The sequence below is a fragment of the Pseudophryne corroboree genome, chromosome 4 (genome assembly GCF_028390025.1).
Source record: "Pseudophryne corroboree isolate aPseCor3 chromosome 4, aPseCor3.hap2, whole genome shotgun sequence".
In the NCBI taxonomy this organism is placed as follows: domain Eukaryota; kingdom Metazoa; phylum Chordata; class Amphibia; order Anura; family Myobatrachidae; genus Pseudophryne; species Pseudophryne corroboree.
Window position 1 is genome coordinate 30409958 of NC_086447.1, and position 16119 is coordinate 30426076.

The window sequence follows — 16119 nt, forward strand, 5'->3', positions numbered from 1 at the left end:
GTATGGATGAGCCTAAATCTTGAATTGTGAATGTCATGCAATTTGCCAATTTTGTTTGAATATCTTCCACCAATGGTGCTACAGCGCAGGCTATAAAAATCTTTCAAACAGTTGTTGTGATTTCCATATTGGCCACTATATGTAATCGAAAAGAGCTCAAGCATTGGTGGTATAGTGGTGAGCATAGCTGCCTTCCAAGCAGTTGACCCGGGTTCGATTCCCGGCCAATGCATCCTTTTCCTTATGTGCTGTTTTCGCACTTATAGTTGTTGCTTAAGATATGCTCAGATGACAAGGTCCATAGAAAATGTTAAAATCTTTGTAGAAATCATGATTCATTCTTAGCAGATGACTTTTGATTCCACCACTGCCTGATTAAAGATTTGTAAATACATTTTACACAGTTCACTGAGGTGCCATATGCAAGTAAATCGAAGGTCTTTTCTTTTCTCAGTTTTGATACCACTGTATGTCAGTTCAATGGTGCATAAAAACCTTAAGTATGGATGAGCCTAAATCTTGAATTGTGAATGTCATGCAATTTGCCAATTTTGTTTGAATATCTTCCACCAATGGTGCTACAGCGCAGGCTATAAATATCTTTCAAACAGTTGTTGTGATCTCCATATTGGCCACTATATGTAATTGAAAAGAGCTCAAGCATTGGTGGTATAGTGTTGAGCATAGCTGCCTTCCAAGCAGTTGACCCGGGTTCGATTCCCGGCCAATGCATCCTTTTCCTCATGTGCTGTTTTCGCACTTATAGTTGTTGCTTAAGATATGCTCAGATGACAAGGTCCATAGAAAATGTTAAAATCTTTGTAGAAATCATGATTCCTTCTTAGCAGATGACTTTTGATTCCACCATTGCATGATTAAAGATTTGTAAACACATTTTACAAAGTTCACTGAGGTGCCATATGCAAGTAAATCAAAGGTCTTTTCTTTTCTCAGTTTTGATACCACTGTATATCAGTTCAATGGTGCATAAAAATCTTAAGTATGGATGAGCCTAAATCTTGAATTGTGAATGTCATGCAATTTGCCAATGCATCCTTTTCCTTATGTGCTGTTTTCGCACTTATAGTTGTTGCTTAAGATATGCTCAGATGACAAGGTCCATAGAAAATGTTAAAATCTTTGTAGAAATCATGATTCCTTCTTAGCAGATGACTTTTGATTCCACCACTGCCTGATTAAAGATTTGTAAATACATTTTACAAAGTTCACTGAGGTGCCATATGCAAGTAAATCAAAGGTCTTTTCTTTTCTCAGTTTTGATACCACTGTATATCAGTTCAATGGTGCATAAAAATCTTAAGTATGGATGAACCTAAATCTTGAATTGTGAATGTCATGCAATTTGCCAATGCATCCTTTTCCTTATGTGCTGTTTTCGCACTTATAGTTGTTGCTTAAGATATGCTCAGATGACAAGGTCCATAGAAAATGTTAAAATCTTTGTAGAAATCATGATTCATTCTTAGCAGATGACTTTTGATTCCACCACTGCCTGATTAAAGATTTGTAAATACATTTTACACAGTTCACTGAGGTGCCATATGCAAGTAAATCGAAGGTCTTTTCTTTTCTCAGTTTTGATACCACTGTATGTCAGTTCAATGGTGCATAAAAACCTTAAGTATGGATGAGCCTAAATCTTGAATTGTGAATGTCATGCAATTTGCCAATTTTGTTTGAATATCTTCCACCAATGGTGCTACAGCGCAGGCTATAAATATCTTTCAAACAGTTGTTGTGATTTCCATATTGGCCACTATATGTAATCGAAAAGAGCTCAAGCATTGGTGGTATAGTGGTGAGCATAGCTGCCTTCCAAGCAGTTGACCCGGGTTCGATTCCCGGCCAATGCATCCTTTTCCTTATGTGCTGTTTTCGCACTTATAGTTGTTGCTTAAGATATGCTCAGATGACAAGGTCCATAGAAAATGTTAAAATCTTTGTAGAAATCATGATTCCTTCTTAGCAGATGACTTTTGATTCCACCATTGCATGATTAAAGATTTGTAAACACATTTTACAAAGTTCACTGAGGTGCCATATGCAAGTAAATCAAAGGTCTTTTCTTTTCTCAGTTTTGATACCACTGTATATCAGTTCAATGGTGCATAAAAATCTTAAGTATGGATGAACCTAAATCTTGAATTGTGAATGTCATGCAATTTGCCAATGCATCCTTTTCCTTATGTGCTGTTTTCGCACTTATAGTTGTTGCTTAAGATATGCTCAGATGACAAGGTCCATAGAAAATGTTAAAATCTTTGTAGAAATCATGATTCCTTCTTAGCAGATGACTTTTGATTCCACCACTGCCTGATTAAAGATTTGTAAATACATTTTACAAAGTTCACTGAGGTGCCATATGCAAGTAAATCAAAGGTCTTTTCTTTTCTCAGTTTTGATACCACTGTATATCAGTTCAATGGTGCATAAAAATCTTAAGTATGGATGAGCCTAAATCTTGAATTGTGAATGTCATGCAATTTGCCAATGCATCCTTTTCCTTATGTGCTGTTTTCGCACTTATAGTTGTTGCTTAAGATATGCTCAGATGACAAGGTCCATAGAAAATGTTAAAATCTTTGTAGAAATCATGATTCCTTCTTAGCAGATGACTTTTGATTCCACCACTGCCTGATTAAAGATTTGTAAATACATTTTACAAAGTTCACTGAGGTGCCATATGCAAGTAAATCAAAGGTCTTTTCTTTTCTCAGTTTTGATACCACTGTATATCAGTTCAATGGTGCAAAAAAATCTTAAGTATGGATGAGCCTAAATCTTGAATTGTGAATGTCATGCAATTTGCCAATGCATCCTTTTCCTTATGTGCTGTTTTCGCACTTATAGTTGTTGCTTAAGATATGCTCAGATGACAAGGTCCATAGAAAATGTTAAAATCTTTGTAGAAATCATGATTCCTTCTTAGCAGATGACTTTTGATTCCACCACTGCCTGATTAAAGATTTGTAAATACATTTTACAAAGTTTACTGAGGTGCCATATGCAAGTAAATCAAAGGTCTTTTCTTTTCTCAGTTTTGATACCACTGTATGTCAGTTCAATGGTGCATAAAAACCTTAAGTATGGATGAGCCTAAATCTTGAATTGTGAATGTCATGCAATTTGCCAATTTTGTTTGAATATCTTCCACCAATGGTGCTACAGCGCAGGCTATAAATATCTTTCAAACAGTTGTTGTGATTTCCATATTAGCCACTATATGCAATCGAAAAGAGCTCAAGCATTGGTGGTATAGTGGTGAGCATAGCTGCCTTCCAAGCAGTTGACCCAGATTCGATTCCCGGGCAATGCATCCTTTTCCTTATGTGCTGTTTTCGCACATATAGTTGTTGCTTAAGATATGCTCAGATGACAAGGTCCATAGAAAATGTTAAAATCTTTGTAGAAATCATGATTCCTTCTTAGCAGATGACTTTTGATTCCACCACTGCCTGATTAAAGATTTGTAAATACATTTTACAAAGTTCACTGAGGTGCCATATGCAAGTAAATCAAAGGTCTTTTCTTTTCTCAGTTTTGATACCACTGTATATCAGTTCAATGGTGCATAAAAATCTTAAGTATGGATGAGCCTAAATCTTGAATTGTGAATGTCATGCAATTTGCCAATTTTGTTTAAATATCTTCCACCAATGGTGCTACAGCGCAGGCTATAAATATCTTTCAAACAGTTGTTGTGATTTCCATATTGGCCACTATATGCAATTGAAAAGAGCTCAAGCATTGGCGGTATAGTGGTGAGCATAGCTGCCTTCCAAGCAGTTGACCCGGGTTCGATTCCCGGCCAATGCATCCTTTTCCTTATGTGCTGTTTTCGCACTTATAGTTGTTGCTTAAGATATGCTCAGATGACAAGGTCCATAGAAAATGTTAAAATCTTTGTAGAAATCATGATTCCTTCTTAGCAGATGACTTTTGATTCCACCACTGCCTGATTAAAGATTTATAAATACATTTTACAAAGTTCACTGAGGTGCCATATGCAAGTAAATCGAAGGTCTTTTCTTTTCTCAGTTTTGATACCACTGTATGTCAGTTCAATGGTGCATAAAAACCTTAAGTATGGATGAGCCTAAATCTTGAATTGTGAATGTCATGCAATTTGCCAATTTTGTTTGAATATCTTCCACCAATGGTGCTACAGCGCAGGCTATAAATATCTTTCAAACAGTTGTTGTGATTTCCATATTGGCCACTATATGTAATCGAAAAGAGCTCAAGCATTGGTGGTATAGTGGTGAGCATAGCTGCCTTCCAAGCAGTTAACCCGGGTTCGATTCCCGGCCAATGCATCCTTTTCCTTATGTGCTGTTTTCGCACTTATAGTTGTTGCTTAAGATATGCTCAGATGACAAGGTCCATAGAAAATGTTAAAATTTTTGTAGAAATCATGATTCATTCTTAGCAGATGACTTTTGATTCCACCACTGCCTGATTAAAGATTTGTAAATACATTTTACACAGTTCACTGAGGTGCCATATGCAAGTAAATCGAAGGTCTTTTCTTTTCTCAGTTTTGATACCACTGTATGTCAGTTCAATGGTGCATAAAAACCTTAAGTATGGATGAGCCTAAATCTTGAATTGTGAATGTCATGCAATTTGCCAATTTTGTTTGAATATCTTCCACCAATGGTGCTACAGCGCAGGCTATAAATATCTTTCAAACAGTTGTTGTGATTTCCATATTGGCCACTATATGCAATAGAAACGAGCTCAAGCATTAGTGGTATAGTGGTGAGCATAGCTGCCTTCCAAGCTGTTGACCCGGGTTCGATTCCCGGCCAATGCATCCTTTTCCTTATGTGCTGTTTTCGCACTTATAGTTGTTGCTTAAGATATGCTCAGATGACAAGGTCCATAGAAAATGTTAAAATCTTTGTAGAAATCATGATTCATTCTTAGCAGATGACTTTTGATTCCACCACTGCCTGATTAAAGATTTGTAAATACATTTTACAAAGTTCACTGAGGTGCCATATGCAAGTAAATCGAAGGTCTTTTCTTTTCTCAGTTTTGATACCACTGTATGTCAGTTCAATGGTGCATAAAAACCTTAAGTATGAATGAGCCTAAATCTTGAATTGTGAATGTCATGCAATTTGCCAATTTTGTTTGAATATCTTCCACCAATGGTGCTACAGCGCAGGCTATAAATATCTTTCAAACAGTTGTTGTGATTTCCATATTGGCCACTATATGTAATCGAAAAGAGCTCAAGCATTGGTGGTATAGTGGTGAGCATAGCTGCCTTTCAAGCTGTTGACCCGGGTTCGATTCCCGGCCAATGCATTCTTTTCATTATGTGCTGTTTTCGCACTTATAGTTGTTGCTTAAGATATGCTCAGATGACAAGGTCCATAGAAAATGTTAAAATCTTTGTAGAATTCATTCTTAGCAGATGACTTTTGATTCCACCACTGCCTGATTAAAGATTTGTAAATACATTTTACACAGTTCACTGAGGTGCCATATGCAAGTAAATCGAAGGTCTTTTCTTTTCTCAGTTTTGATACCACTGTATGTCAGTTCAATGGTGCATAAAAACCTTAAGTATGGATGAGCCTAAATCTTGAATTGTGAATGTCATGCAATTTGCCAATTTTGTTTGAATATCTTCCACCAATGGTGCTACAGCGCAGGCTATAAATATCTTTCAAACAGTTGTTGTGATTTCCATATTGGCCACTATATGCAATCGAAAATAGCTCAAGCATTGGTGGTATAGTGGTGAGCATAGCTGCATTCCAAGCAGTTGACCCGGGTTCGATTCCCGGCCAATGCATCCTTTTCCTTATGTGCTGTTTTCGCACTTATAGTTGTTGCTTAAGATATGCTCAGATGACAAGGTCCATAGAAAATGTTAAAATCTTTGTAGAAATCATTATTCCTTCTTAGCAGATGACTTTTTATTCCACCACTGCCTGATTAAAGATTTGTAAATACATTTTACACAGTTCACTGAGGTGCCATATGCAAGTAAATCGAAGGTCTTTTCTTTTCTCAGTTTTGATACCACTGTATGTCAGTTCAATGGTGCATAAAAACCTTAAGTATGGATGAGCCTAAATCTTGAATTGTGAATGTCATGCAATTTGCCAATTTTGTTTGAATATCTTCCACCAATGGTGCTACAGCGCAGGCTATAAATATCTTTCAAACAGTTGTTGTGATTTCCATATTGGCCACTATATGCATTTGAAAAGAGCTCAAGCATTGGTGGTATAGTGGTGAGCATAGCTGCCTTCCAAGCAGTTAACCCGGGTTCGATTCCCGGCCAATGCATCCTTTTCCTTATGTGCTGTTTTCGCACTTATAGTTGTTGCTTAAGATATGCTCAGATGACAAGGTCCATAGAAAATTTTAAAATCTTTGTAGAAATCATGATTCCTTCTTAGCAGATGACTTTTGATTCCACCACTGCCTGATTAAAGATTTGTAAATACATTTTACAAAGTTCACTGAGGTGCCATATGCAAGTAAATCGAAGGTCTTTTCTTTTCTCAGTTTTGATACCACTGTATGTCAGTTCATTGGTGCATAAAAACCTTAAGTATGGATGAGCCTAAATCTTGAATTGTGAATGTCATGCAATTTGCCAATTTTGTTTGAATATCTTCCACCAATGGTGCTACAGCGCAGGCTATAAATATCTTTCAAACAGTTGTTGTGATTTCCATATTGGCCACTATATGTAATCGAAAAGAGCTCAAGCATTGGTGGTATAGTGGTGAGCATAGCTGCCTTCCAAGCAGTTGACCCGGGTTCGATTCCCGGCCAATGCATCCTTTTCCTTATGTGCTGTTTTCGCACTTATAGTTGTTGCTTAAGATATGCTCAGATGACAAGGTCCATAGAAAATGTTAAAATCTTTGTAGAAATCATGATTCCTTCTTAGCAGATGACTTTTGATTCCACCACTGCCTGATTAAATATTTGTAAATACATTTTACAAAGTTCACTGAGGTGCCATATGCAAGTAAATCGAAGGTCTTTTCTTTTCTCAGTTTTGATACCACTGTATGTCAGTTCATTGGTGCATAAAAACCTTAAGTATGGATGAGCCTAAATCTTGAATTGTGAATGTCATGCAATTTGCCAATTTTGTTTGAATATCTTCCACCAATGGTGCTACAGCGCAGGCTATAAATATCTTTCAAACAGTTGTTGTGATTTCCATATTGGCCACTATATGCAATCGAAAATAGCTCAAGCATTGGTGGTATAGTGGTGAGCATAGCTGCCTTCCAAGCAGTTGACACGGGTTCGATTCCCGGCCAATGCATCCTTTTCCTTATGTGCTGTTTTCGCACTTATAGTTGTTGCTTAAGATATGCTCAGATGACAAGGTCCATAGAAAATGTTAAAATCTTTGTAGAAATCATGATTCCTTCTTAGCAGATGACTTTTGATTCCACCACTGCCTGATTAAAGATTTGTAAATACATTTTACAAAGTTCACTGAGGTGCCATATGCAAGTAAATCAAAGGTCTTTTCTTTTCTGAGTTTTGATACCACTGTATATCAGTTCAATGGTGCATAAAAACCTTAAGTATGGATGAGCCTAAATCTTGAATTGTGAATGTCATGCAATTTGCCAATTTTGTTTGAATATCTACCACCAATGGTGCTACAGCGCGGGCTATAAAAATCTTTCAAACAGTTGTTGTGATTTCCATATTGGCCACTATATGCGTTTGAAAAGTGCTCAAGCATTGGTGGTATAGTGGTGAGCATAGCTGCCTTCCAAGCAGTTGACCCGGGTTTGATTCCCGGCCAATGCATCCTTTTCCTTATGTGTTGTTTTCGCACTTATAGTTGTTGCTTAAGATATGCTCAGATGACAAGGTCCATAGAAAATGTTAAAATCTTTGTAGAAATCATGATTCCTTCTTAGCAGATGACTTTTGATTCCACCACTGCCTGATTAAAGATTTGTAAATACATTTTACACAGTTCACTGAGGTGCCATATGCAAGTAAATCGAAGGTCTTTTCTTTTCTCAGTTTTGATACCACTGTATGTCAGTTCAATGGTGCATAAAAACCTTAAGTATGGATGAGCCTAAATCTTGAATTGTGAATGTCATGCAATTTGCCAATTTTGTTTGAATATCTTCCACCAATGGTGCTACAGCGCAGGCTATAAATATCTTTCAAACAGTTGTTGTGATTTCCATATTGGCCACTATATGCATTCGAAAAGAGCTCAAGCATTGGTGGTATAGTGGTGAGTATAGCTGCCTTCCAAGCAGTTTATCCGGGTTCGATTCCCGGCCAATGCATCCTTTTCCTTATGTGCTGTTTTCGCACTTATAGTTGTTGCTTAAGATATGCTCAGATGACAAGGTCCATAGAAAATGTTAAAATCTTTGTAGAAATCATGATTCCTTCTTAGCAGATGACTTTTGATTCCACCACTGCCTGATTAAAGATTTGTAAATACATTTTACAAAGTTCACTGAGGTGCCATATGCAAGTAAATCAAAGGTCTTTTCTTTTCTCAGTTTTGATACCACTGTATATCAGTTCAATGGTGCATAAAAACCTTAAGTATGGATGAGCCTAAATCTTGAATTGTGAATGTCATGCAATTTGCCAATTTTGTTTGAATATCTTCCACCAATGGTGCTACAGCGCAGGCTATAAATATCTTTCAAACAGTTGTTGTGATTTCCATATTGGCCACTATATGCATCGAAAAAGCGCTCAAGCATTGGTGGTATAGTGGTGAGCATAGCTGCCTTCCAAGCAATTGACTCGGGTTCCAGTCCCGGCCAATGCATCCTTTTCCTTATGTGCTGTTTTCGCACTTATAGTTGTTGCTTAAGATATGCTCAGATGACAAGGTCCATAAAAAATGTTAAAATCTTTGTAGAAATCATGATTCCTTCTTAGCAGATGACTTTTGATTCCACCACTGCCTGATTAAAGATTTGTAAATACATTTTACAAAGTTCACTGAGGTGCCATATGCAAATAAATCGAAGGTCTTTTATTTTCTCAGTTTTGATACCACTGTATGTCAGTTCAATGGTGCATAAAAACCTTAAGTATGGATGAGCCTAAATCTTGAATTGTGAATGTCATGCAATTTGCCAATTTTGTTTGAATATCTTCCACCAATGGTGCTACAGCGCAGGCTATAAATATCTTTCAAACAGTTGTTGTGATTTCCATATTGGCCAATATATGCATCGAAAAAGCGCTCAAGCATTGGTGGTATAGTGGTGAGCATAGCTGCCTTCCAAGCAATTGACTCGGGTTCGATTCCCGGCCAATGCATCCTTTTCCTTATGTGCTGTTTTCGCACTTATAGTTGTTGCTTAAGATATGCTCAGATGACAAGGTCCATAGAAAATGTTAAAATCTTTGTAGAAATCATGATTCCTTCTTAGCAGATGACTTTTGATTCCACCACTGCATGATTAAAGATTTGTAAACACATTTTACAAAGTTCACTGAGGTGCCATATGCAAGTACATCAAAGGTCTTTTCTTTTCTCAGTTTTGATACCACTGTATATCAGTTCAATGGTGCATAAAAACCTTAAGTATGGATGAGCCTAAATCTTGAATTGTGAATGTCATGCAATTTGCCAATTTTGTTTGAATATCTACCACCAATGGTGCTACAGCGCAGGCTATAAAAATCTTTCAAACAGTTGTTGTGATTTCCATATTGGCCACTATATGCATTTGAACAGTGCTCAAGCTTTGGTGGTATAGTGGTGAGCATAGCTGCCTTCCAAGCAGTTGACCCGGGTTTGATTCCCGGCCAATGCATCCTTTTCCTTATGTGCTGTTTTCGCACTTATAGTTGTTGCTTAAGATATGCTCAGATGACAAGGTCCATAGAAAATGTTAAAAACTTTGTAGAAATCATGATTCCTTCTTAGCAGATGACTTTTGATTCCACCACTGCCTGATTAAAGATTTGTAAATACATTTTACAAAGTTCACTGAGGTGCCATATGCAAGTAAAGCAAAGGTCTTTTCTTTTCTCAGTTTTGATACCACTGTATATCAGTTCAATGGTGCATAAAAACCTTAAGTATGGATGAGCCTAAATCTTGAATTGTGAATGTCATGCAATTTGCCAATTTTGTTTGAATATCTTCCACCAATGGTGCTACAGCGCAGGCTATAAATATCTTTCAAACAGTTGTTGTGATTTCCATATTGGCCACTATATGCATCGAAAAAGCGCTCAAGCATTGGTGGTATAGTGGTGAGCATAGCTGCCTTCCAAGCAATTGACTCGGGTTCGATTCCCGGCCAATGCATCCTTTTCCTTATGTGCTGTTTTCGCACTTATAGTTGTTGCTTAAGATATGCTCAGATGACAAGGTCCATAGAAAATGTTAAAATCTTTGTAGAAATCATGATTCCTTCTTAGCAGATGACTTTTGATTCCACCACTGCCTGATTAAAGATTTGTAAATACATTTTACAAAGTTCACTGAGGTGCCATATGCAAGTAAATCGAAGGTCTTTTCTTTTCTCAGTTTTGATACCACTGTATGTCAGTTCAATGGTGCATAAAAACCTTAAGTATGGATGAGCCTAAATCTTGAATTGTGAATGTCATGCAATTTGCCAATTTTGTTTGAATATCTTCCACCAATGGTGCTACAGCGCAGGCTATAAATATCTTTCAAACAGTTGTTGTTATTTCCATATTGGCCACTATATGCATCGAAAAAGCGCTCAAGCATTGGTGGTATAGTGGTGAGCATAGCTGCCTTCCAAGCAATTGACTCGGGTTCGATTCCCGGCCAATGCATCCTTTTCCTTATGTGCTGTTTTCGCACTTATAGTTGTTGCTTAAGATATGCTCAGATGACAAGGTCCATAGAAAATGTTAAAATCTTTGTAGAAATCATGATTCCTTCTTAGCAGATGACTTTTGATTCCACCACTGCCTGATTAAAGATTTGTAAATACATTTTACAAAGTTCACTGAGGTGCCATATGCAAGTAAATCGAAGGTCTTTTCTTTTCTCAGTTTTGATACCACTGTATGTCAGTTCAATGGTGCATAAAAACCTTAAGTATGGATGAGCCTAAATCTTGAATTGTGAATGTCATGCAATTTGCCAATTTTGTTTGAATATCTACCACCAATGGTGCTACAGCGCAGGCTATAAAAATCTTTCAAACAGTTGTTGTGATTTCCATATTGGCCACTATATGCATTTGAAAAGTGCTCAAGCATTGGTGGTATAGTGGTGAGCATAGCTGCCTTCCAAGCAGTTGATCCGGGTTCGATTCCCGGCCAATGCATCCTTTTCCTTATGTGTTGTTTTCGCACTTATAGTTGTTGCTTAAGATATGCTCAGATGACAAGGTCCATAGAAAATGTTAAAATCTTTGTAGAAATCATGATTCCTTCTTAGCAGATGACTTTTGATTCCACCACTGCCTGATTAAAGATTTGTAAATACATTTTACAAAGTTCACTGAGGTGCCATATGCAAGTAAAGCAAAGGTCTTTTCTATTCTCAGTTTTGATACCACTGTATATCAGTTCAATGGTGCATAAAAACCTTAAGTATGGATGAGCCTAAATCTTGAATTGTGAATGTCATGCAATTTGCCAATTTTGTTTGAATATCTTCCACCAATGGTGCTACAGCGCAGGCTATAAATATCTTTCAAACAGTTGTTGTGATTTCCATATTGGCCACTATATGCATCGAAAAAGCGCTCAAGCATTGGTGGTATAGTGGTGAGCATAGCTGCCTTCCAAGCAATTGACTCGGGTTCGATTCCCGGCCAATGCATCCTTTTCCTTATGTGCTGTTTTCGCACTTATAGTTGTTGCTTAAGATATGCTCAGATGACAAGGTCCATAGAAAATGTTAAAATCTTTGTAGAAATCATGATTCCTTCTTAGCAGATGACTTTTGATTCCACCACTGCCTGATTAAAGATTTGTAAATACATTTTACAAAGTTCACTGAGGTGCCATATGCAAGTAAATCGAAGGTCTTTTCTTTTCTCAGTTTTGATACCACTGTATGTCAGTTCAATGGTGCATAAAAACCTTAAGTATGGATGAGCCTAAATCTTGAATTGTGAATGTCATGCAATTTGCCAATTTTGTTTGAATATCTTCCACCAATGGTGCTACAGCGCAGGCTATAAATATCTTTCAAACAGTTGTTGTGATTTCCATATTGGCCACTATATGTAATCAAAAAGAGCTCAAGCATTGGTGGTATAGTGGTGAGCATAGCTGCCTTCCAAGCAGTTGACCCGGGTTCGCTTCCCGGCCAATGCATCCTTTTCCTTATGTGCTGTTTTCGCACTTATAGTTGTTGCTTAAGATATGCTCAGATGACAAGGTCCATAGAAAATGTTAAAATCTTTGTAGAAATCATGATTCCTTCTTAGCAGATGACTTTTGATTCCACCACTGCCTGATTAAAGATTTGTAAATACATTTTACAAAGTTCACTGAGGTGCCATATGCAAGTAAATCAAAGGTCTTTTCTTTTCTCAGTTTTGATACCACTGTATATCAGTTCAATGGTGCATAAAAACCTTAAGTATGGATGAGCCTAAATCTTGAATTGTAAATGTCATGCAATTTGCCAATTTTGTTTGAATATCTTCCACCAATGGTGCTACAGCGCAGGCTATAAATATCTTTCAAACAGTTGTTGTTATTTCCATATTGGCCACTATATGCATCGAAAAAGCGCTCAAGCATTGGTGGTATAGTGGTGAGCATAGCTGCCTTTCAAGCAATTGACTCGGGTTCGATTCCCGGCCAATGCATCCTTTTCCTTATGTGCTGTTTTCGCACTTATAGTTGTTGCTTAAGATATGCTCAGATGACAAGGTCCATAGAAAATGTTAAAATCTTTGTAGAAATCATGATTCCTTCTTAGCAGATGACTTTTGATTCCACCATTGCATGATTAAAGATTTGTAAACACATTTTACAAAGTTCACTGAGGTGCCATATGCAAGTACATCAAAGGTCTTTTCTTTTCTCAGTTTTGATACCACTGTATATCAGTTCAATGGTGCATAAAAACCTTAAGTATGGATGAGCCTAAATCTTGAATTGTGAATGTCATGCAATTTGCCAATTTTGTTTGAATATCTACCACCAATGGTGCTACAGCGCAGGCTATAAAAATCTTTCAAACAGTTGTTGTGATTTCCATATTGGCCACTATATGCATTTGAAAAGTGCTCAAGCATTGGTGGTATAGTGGTGAGCATAGCTGCCTTCCAAGCAGTTGACCCGGGTTCGATTCCCGGCCAATGCATCCTTTTCCTTATGTGTTGTTTTCGCACTTATAGTTGTTGCTTAAGATATGCTCAGATGACAAGGTCCATAGAAAATGTTAAAATCTTTGTAGAAATCATGATTCCTTCTTAGCAGATGACTTTTGATTCCACCACTGCCTGATTAAAGATTTGTAAATACATTTTACAAAGTTCACTGAGGTGCCATATGCAAGTAAAGCAAAGGTCTTTTCTATTCTCAGTTTTGATACCACTGTATATCAGTTCAATGGTGCATAAAAACCTTAAGTATGGATGAGCCTAAATCTTGAATTGTGAATGTCATGCAATTTGCCAATTTTGTTTGAATATCTTCCACCAATGGTGCTACAGCGCAGGCTATAAATATCTTTCAAACAGTTGTTGTGATTTCCATATTGGCCACTATATGCATCGAAAAAGCGCTCAAGCATTGGTGGTATAGTGGTGAGCATAGCTGCCTTCCAAGCAATTGACTCGGGTTCGATTCCCGGCCAATGCATCCTTTTCCTTATGTGCTGTTTTCGCACTTATAGTTGTTGCTTAAGATATGCTCAGATGACAAGGTCCATAGAAAATGTTAAAATCTTTGTAGAAATCATGATTCCTTCTTAGCAGATGACTTTTGATTCCACCACTGCCTGATTAAAGATTTGTAAATACATTTTACAAAGTTCACTGAGGTGCCATATGCAAGTAAATCGAAGGTCTTTTCTTTTCTCAGTTTTGATACCACTGTATGTCAGTTCAATGGTGCATAAAAACCTTAAGTATGGATGAGCCTAAATCTTGAATTGTGAATGTCATGCAATTTGCCAATTTTGTTTGAATATCTTCCACCAATGGTGCTACAGCGCAGGCTATAAATATCTTTCAAACAGTTGTTGTGATTTCCATATTGGCCACTATATGTAATCAGAAAGAGCTCAAGCATTGGTGGTATAGTGGTGAGCATAGCTGCCTTCCAAGCAGTTGACCCGGGTTCGCTTCCCGGCCAATGCATCCTTTTCCTTATGTGCTGTTTTCGCACTTATAGTTGTTGCTTAAGATATGCTCAGATGACAAGGTCCATAGAAAATTTTAAAATCTTTGTAGAAATCATGATTCCTTCTTAGCAGATGACTTTTGATTCCACCACTGCCTGATTAAAGATTTGTAAATACGTTTTACAAAGTTCACTGAGGTGCCATATGCAAGTAAATCGAAGGTCTTTTCTTTTCTCAGTTTTGATACCACTGTATATCAGTTCAATGGTGCATAAAAACCTTAAGTATGGATGAGCCTAAATCTTGAATTGTGAATGTCATGCAATTTGCCAATTTTGTTTGAATATCTTCCACCAATGGTGCTACAGCGCAGGCTATAAATATCTTTCAAACAGTTGTTGTGATTTCCATATTGGCCACTACATGCAATCAAAAATAGCTCAAGCATTGGTGGTATAGTGGTGAGCATAGCTGCCTTTCAAGCAGTTAACCCGGGTTCGATTCCCGGCCAATGCATCCTTTTCCTTATGTGCTGTTTTCGCACTTATAGTTGTTGCTTAAGATATGCTCAGATGACAAGGTCCATAGAAAATGTTAAAATCTTTGTAGAAATCATGATTCCTTCTTAGCAGATGACTTTTGATTCCACCACTGCCTGATTAAAGATTTGTAAATACATTTTACAAAGTTCACTGAGGTGCCATATGCAAGTAAATCAAAGGTCTTTTCTTTTCTCAGTTTTGATACCACTGTATATCAGTTCAATGGTGCATAAAAACCTTAAGTATGGATGAGCCTAAATCTTGAATTGTGAATGTCATGCAATTTGCCAATTTTGTTTGAATATCTTCCACCAATGGTGCTACAGCGCAGGCTATAAATATCTTTCAAACAGTTGTTGTTATTTCCATATTGGCCACTATATGCATCGAAAAAGCGCTCAAGCATTGGTGGTATAGTGGTGAGCATAGCTGCCTTCCAAGCAATTGACTCGGGTTCGATTCCCGGCCAATGCATCCTTTTCCTTATGTGCTGTTTTCGCACTTATAGTTGTTGCTTAAGATATGCTCAGATGACAAGGTCCATAGAAAATGTTAAAATCTTTGTAGAAATCATGATTCCTTCTTAGCAGATGACTTTTGATTCCACCATTGCATGATTAAAGATTTGTAAACACATTTTACAAAGTTCACTGAGGTGCCATATGCAAGTACATCAAAGGTCTTTTCTTTTCTCAGTTTTGATACCACTGTATATCAGTTCAATGGTGCATAAAAACCTTAAGTATGGATGAGCCTAAATCTTGAATTGTGAATGTCATGCAATTTGCCAATTTTGTTTGAATATCTTCCACCAATGGTGCTACAGCGCAGGCTATAAAAATCTTTCAAACAGTTGTTGTGATTTCCATATTGGCCACTATATGCATTTGAAAAGTGCTCAAGCATTGGTGTTATAGTGGTGAGCATAGCTGCCTTCCAAGCAATTGACCCGGGTTCGATTCCCGGCCAATGCATCCTTTTCCTTATGTGTTGTTTTCGCACTTATAGTTGTTGCTTAAGATATGCTCAGATGACAAGGTCCATAGAAAATGTTAAAATCTTTGTAGAAATCATGATTCCTTCTTAGCAGATGACTTTTGATTCCACCACTGCCTGATTAAAGATTTGTAAATACATTTTACACAGTTCACTGAGGTGCCATATGCAAGTAAATCGAAGGTCTTTTCTTTTCTCAGTTTTGATACCACTGTATGTCAGTTCAATGGTGCATAAAAACCTTAAGTATGGATGAGCTTAAATCTT

At 37.2% G+C, this 16119-nt stretch overlaps 19 non-coding genes across 19 annotated transcripts; all 19 read left to right on the forward strand.

Annotated features, from left to right (window-relative positions):
- Positions 1–160: 160 nt before the first annotated feature.
- TRNAG-UCC (transfer RNA glycine (anticodon UCC)) lies at positions 161–232 on the forward strand. The gene has a single exon. It is a non-coding gene; the product is annotated as a tRNA-Gly (tRNA).
- A 428-nt stretch (positions 233–660) lies between these two features.
- TRNAG-UCC (transfer RNA glycine (anticodon UCC)) lies at positions 661–732 on the forward strand. The gene has a single exon. It is a non-coding gene; the product is annotated as a tRNA-Gly (tRNA).
- Positions 733–1802: 1070 nt separating this feature from the next.
- On the forward strand, positions 1803–1874 carry TRNAG-UCC (transfer RNA glycine (anticodon UCC)). Its single transcript has one exon. It is a non-coding gene; the product is annotated as a tRNA-Gly (tRNA).
- A 1891-nt stretch (positions 1875–3765) lies between these two features.
- TRNAG-UCC (transfer RNA glycine (anticodon UCC)) lies at positions 3766–3837 on the forward strand. Its single transcript has one exon. It is a non-coding gene; the product is annotated as a tRNA-Gly (tRNA).
- A 428-nt stretch (positions 3838–4265) lies between these two features.
- TRNAG-UCC (transfer RNA glycine (anticodon UCC)) lies at positions 4266–4337 on the forward strand. The gene has a single exon. It is a non-coding gene; the product is annotated as a tRNA-Gly (tRNA).
- A 928-nt stretch (positions 4338–5265) lies between these two features.
- TRNAE-UUC (transfer RNA glutamic acid (anticodon UUC)) lies at positions 5266–5337 on the forward strand. Its single transcript has one exon. It is a non-coding gene; the product is annotated as a tRNA-Glu (tRNA).
- Positions 5338–5758: 421 nt separating this feature from the next.
- Positions 5759–5830, forward strand: TRNAG-UCC (transfer RNA glycine (anticodon UCC)). The gene has a single exon. It is a non-coding gene; the product is annotated as a tRNA-Gly (tRNA).
- Positions 5831–6258: 428 nt separating this feature from the next.
- TRNAG-UCC (transfer RNA glycine (anticodon UCC)) lies at positions 6259–6330 on the forward strand. Its single transcript has one exon. It is a non-coding gene; the product is annotated as a tRNA-Gly (tRNA).
- A 428-nt stretch (positions 6331–6758) lies between these two features.
- Positions 6759–6830, forward strand: TRNAG-UCC (transfer RNA glycine (anticodon UCC)). Its single transcript has one exon. It is a non-coding gene; the product is annotated as a tRNA-Gly (tRNA).
- Positions 6831–7258: 428 nt separating this feature from the next.
- On the forward strand, positions 7259–7330 carry TRNAG-UCC (transfer RNA glycine (anticodon UCC)). Its single transcript has one exon. It is a non-coding gene; the product is annotated as a tRNA-Gly (tRNA).
- A 428-nt stretch (positions 7331–7758) lies between these two features.
- On the forward strand, positions 7759–7830 carry TRNAG-UCC (transfer RNA glycine (anticodon UCC)). The gene has a single exon. It is a non-coding gene; the product is annotated as a tRNA-Gly (tRNA).
- Positions 7831–8258: 428 nt separating this feature from the next.
- TRNAG-UCC (transfer RNA glycine (anticodon UCC)) lies at positions 8259–8330 on the forward strand. The gene has a single exon. It is a non-coding gene; the product is annotated as a tRNA-Gly (tRNA).
- Positions 8331–9758: 1428 nt separating this feature from the next.
- TRNAG-UCC (transfer RNA glycine (anticodon UCC)) lies at positions 9759–9830 on the forward strand. Its single transcript has one exon. It is a non-coding gene; the product is annotated as a tRNA-Gly (tRNA).
- Positions 9831–11258: 1428 nt separating this feature from the next.
- TRNAG-UCC (transfer RNA glycine (anticodon UCC)) lies at positions 11259–11330 on the forward strand. The gene has a single exon. It is a non-coding gene; the product is annotated as a tRNA-Gly (tRNA).
- Positions 11331–12258: 928 nt separating this feature from the next.
- Positions 12259–12330, forward strand: TRNAG-UCC (transfer RNA glycine (anticodon UCC)). The gene has a single exon. It is a non-coding gene; the product is annotated as a tRNA-Gly (tRNA).
- A 428-nt stretch (positions 12331–12758) lies between these two features.
- Positions 12759–12830, forward strand: TRNAE-UUC (transfer RNA glutamic acid (anticodon UUC)). Its single transcript has one exon. It is a non-coding gene; the product is annotated as a tRNA-Glu (tRNA).
- Positions 12831–13258: 428 nt separating this feature from the next.
- On the forward strand, positions 13259–13330 carry TRNAG-UCC (transfer RNA glycine (anticodon UCC)). Its single transcript has one exon. It is a non-coding gene; the product is annotated as a tRNA-Gly (tRNA).
- Positions 13331–14258: 928 nt separating this feature from the next.
- TRNAG-UCC (transfer RNA glycine (anticodon UCC)) lies at positions 14259–14330 on the forward strand. The gene has a single exon. It is a non-coding gene; the product is annotated as a tRNA-Gly (tRNA).
- Positions 14331–14758: 428 nt separating this feature from the next.
- On the forward strand, positions 14759–14830 carry TRNAE-UUC (transfer RNA glutamic acid (anticodon UUC)). Its single transcript has one exon. It is a non-coding gene; the product is annotated as a tRNA-Glu (tRNA).
- Positions 14831–16119: the final 1289 nt, after the last annotated feature.